The 4,079-nt window shown below is 36.3% G+C and overlaps 1 pseudogene; it reads right to left on the bottom strand.

Moving 5' to 3' along the window:
- Positions 1 to 1,354: 1,354 nt before the first annotated feature.
- On the bottom strand, positions 1,355 to 3,096 carry LOC103236320 (60 kDa heat shock protein, mitochondrial pseudogene; annotated as a pseudogene).
- Between the last annotated feature and the right edge of the window lie 983 nt (positions 3,097 to 4,079).

Here is a 4,079-nt window from a genome sequence, read left to right as displayed (position 1 = left end):
TTTATTTCTGAAAGATTTATGTATTTCTATTAGGTGTATTTCTGGGAGTAAATTTGCAGGGTCATGGGTAGGCATATGTTCAGTGTTAGTAGACACTGTCAAGCAGTTTCCTAAATGAGTTCTAGTAATTTAAACTCCCACCAGCCCCATCAATATATATACCTACTATGTGTCCACAGAAATTAAAAATTAAAAATTAAATAAATAAAAAATAAACTCCCACCATGAGTGTATGAAAATTTTAGTGACTTTGCATTCTTGTCAACATTTGGTATTTCCAATATTTTATTTATTCGTTCTGATGTGTGTATAGTGGTATCTTCATTGTGTTTTTATAAATTGCATCTCCATAATGGTGACTAATGAGGATGAATGTCTTTTTATTGGCTATTTATATATCAGCCATTTATATATCTTCTTTTGTAAAATTCCTGTTCAAGTCTTTGCTCACTTTGTTATTGGGCTGCCTCCCCCACCACACTCCATTGATATGTTAGAGGTTTGTTTTATATTCTTTTTGTAATCTATTTTGTATATTTGTCTGTTGTTGAATATGCGTGCGTTACAAATATCATCTCCTAGTCTTTGGCTTACCTTTCACAGAACCTTCTGAAGAACAGAAGTTCTCAATTTTAATAAGGTATAATTTGTCAAGATTTTTCTTTGTGGATTTTCTGTCTTATTTAAGAAATTGTTATCTACCCCCAAATCATGACTTTATTCTCTTGTTATTTTTCTAGAAGCTTATTGTTTTATACTATTCATGTAAAAGTGATTTTTGTTTATGTTGTAAAATGAGTACATCAAGATATGTATCTTTAATATCCAGTTTATTGAAAAGACCATCCTTACCATGTGTTAATTTTATCATAAATCAGGTATATATTTGTTTCTTTTTTTTAACTTTAAACAAATTTTTGTTACACAAAGATAGTCACATAATTGGCTATTTCTCTACTTTGTACACAATTATTCTCACTATCCACAGAATGGCTGCTTAACTTCTCATCTGGTGGTGGCAAGCACTAAAATCCTCATTTTAACAGAACAGTAGTAAAAATGCCTCAGTGATTTCAGTTGAAAGCAGTACATTGGTACATGGCTCTTTTACCCAGCATCAGGAATGTATAAATGTCTTTTTATTCAAAAATACAAACTAAATTATCTGTGGGCATGGACAATGACAGCAGTAAACCATTATATATTTTGTCAACTGAAACCAGTAACTGATGGTTTTTGTGATTTCCTTAACATCAGCCAGCCTTTTCTTCATTTTCTCCAACTGTCTTCTTTGAAGTTATTGGTGAGGAACACTGCCTTGGGCTTCCTGTCACAGTTTATTAATAAAGATAAAGCACTGCTCTAGGAGTTAGAACATGCCACCTCCCATACCACCTCCCATTCCATCCATTGCACCCATTCCAGGATCCTTCTCTTCTTTAGGAATTTCTGTGACTACAACTTCTGCTGTAATTAACAGAGAGGCCACACCAGAAGCATCCAATAAAGCAGTTCTCACAAGCTTTGTTGGGTCAGTAATTCCTTTTTCCAGCATATTCACAAAATCTCCGACCATAACATCATAACCAACTTCTGAGGAACTTGGCATAATTTTCTCAACTATCAAAGATACTTCAACACCTGCTTTCTTAGCAACGGTCATTGCTAGAATTTTGAGTGTTCTTTTGATAATTTCTATACCAATGTTTTGATCTTCATTAGCTGGAGTCAATGAGTCCAAGGCTGAATTGCACCAAAGCAGGGCACAACCCCCTCCCAAAACAATGCCTTCTTCAACAGCAGCTCTTGTAGCATGAAGGGCATCTGTAACTCCGTCTTTCTTTTCATTCACTTCAACATCACTTGTCCCACCAACCTTCAGCACAGCTACTCCATCTGAAAGTTTTGCCAGCCGTTCATTCAGTTTTTCCTTTTCATATTCACTAGTTGTGACATCTAACTGCGCAATGATTTTTTGAACACATTTTTCAATTTGAGCCTTGTCACCTTTTCCTTTTAAGAGCATGGCATCATCTTTGGTCACAATGACCTCTCCAACTTTTCCTAAGTCATGAGGCTGAACGTCTTCAAGATTTAGGGTCAACCCCTCTTCTCCAAAAACTGCACCACCAGTAGCAATAGCCATATCTTTAAGCTGGTTGTTTCTATTGTCACCAAACCCTGGAGCCTTGACTGCCACAACCTGAAGACTAACCGTTAGCCTATTCAAGACGAGTGTACTTAGAGCTTCTCCATTAACGTCTTCAGTGATTATGACCAAAGGCTTACAGTGAGCATTGGCAATTTCAAGAGCAGGTACAATGGATTGGACACTAGAAATTTTCTTTTCACTCAGCAGAATATAGGCATCCTGGAATTCACATTTCTGATCTTTTGATATATTAGTTAAGTATGGAGAAATATATCCTCGATCAACCTTCATGCCTGCAATAATTTCTAATTCATCATTCAGTGTTTTTCCATTCCTTACTGTGATGATATCCTTTCTTCCAACCTTTTTCATTGCATCAGAGATGATATTGCCAATTTCTTTGTCTCCATTTGCAGAAACTGTAGCAATCCGTGCAGTTTCTTCAGGGATGGTCACAGGTTTAGACTGGTTCAGCTATTATAGCATCAACAGCTAACATCACACCTCTCCTGATTTCCACTGGATTAGCACCTTTGCTAATCTTCTCTAAGCCTTCCTTGGCAATAGAGTATGCCAGTGCAGTAACAGTGGTAGTGCCATCCACAGCTTCTTTATTTGTGCTATTGGCAACATCCTGAACAAATTTAGCTCCAGTATATTTTATATTTATCCTTTAAGTCAATTGGCTTTGCAACAGTCACACCATCTTTTGTTACTTTAGTACTTCCCCAGCTCTGCTCAATAATCACTGTTCTTCCCTTTGGCCCCATTGTAACGGCTACAGCATCAGCTAAAAGTTCTATACCTTGAAGCATTAAGGCTCAGGCATCTGCACCAAAATTATCTTTGGCATAAGCCCAAGTGAGATGAGGAGCCAGTACCCTGGACACCGGTCTCATCTGGCAAAAGACTGTGGGTAAACGAAGCATTTCTGCCGGGCGGCAACAGGGCGTGCGCTTGGTAAGGCAGGTGGTCGGTGGTCAGTGAGGGAAGTATATATTTGTTTCTGAGCTATGTCTTTTGTTTCATTGTCCTATTTGCCTAATAACTAATTAAAAGTCCTTTCTTCTACTTTGAACTACATGTTTTATAAAGGCTGGAGTGACGTGTATTTCTTATTACTGTATTCTTATTTATTATAATAGTGCCTTACACCTTGGTTGGGACTTACTACAGTTTTGCTGAACATTGAATTAATAGCCATCTTTCATAAACAGTTTAAATGATCAAATATTGAATAGAAGTGCTGAAAGTGGGCAACTTTGTCTTTTTCTGATCTTACTGGAAAAGCTTTCAGCTTTTCACCATTGAGGGTAATGTTAGCTGTGGGCTTGTCCTATATGTCTTTTATTATATTGAGGTACCTTCCTTCTACACATAACTTACTGACAGTTTTTAACATAAAAGGATTATGAATTTTGTCAAATGCTTTCTCTGCATGTACTGAGGTAATCATATAATTTTTGTATTTTATTCTGTTAATGTGGTGTATCACATTTATTGACTTGAGTATGTTCAATCATCCTTGCTAGGATGGGGATAAATCCTACTTGATTGTGAAATATTATTTTTTAAATGTGCTATTGAACTTGGTTTGCTAGTATTCTTTTGAGGATTTTTGCATCTGTGTTTATCAGAGACATTTGGTCTGTAATTTTCTTTTCTTGCAATGCCCTTTTCTGGCTTTGGCATCAGGGTGAAGCTGGTCTCATAAAATGTGTTTGGAAGTGTTCCCTCCTTTTCAAGTTTTAAAGGGAGTTTAAGAATAAATTGTATTAGTTCTTCTTTAAATGTTTGGAAGAATTTGCCATGAGGCTATTTGGTTCTGGGCTTTTTTGTTAGTGATTCAAGCTTTCTACTTGTTGGTCTATTCAGATTTTCTGTTTCTTTATGGTTCAGTCTTGGTAGGTTATATATTTCTAGGAAT

Source organism: Chlorocebus sabaeus, chromosome 7 (genome assembly GCF_047675955.1).
Source record: "Chlorocebus sabaeus isolate Y175 chromosome 7, mChlSab1.0.hap1, whole genome shotgun sequence".
NCBI lineage: Eukaryota > Metazoa > Chordata > Mammalia > Primates > Cercopithecidae > Chlorocebus > Chlorocebus sabaeus.
Note: the sequence above shows the minus strand (reverse complement) of the source record. Positions and strands in the feature narration are given on the sequence as shown.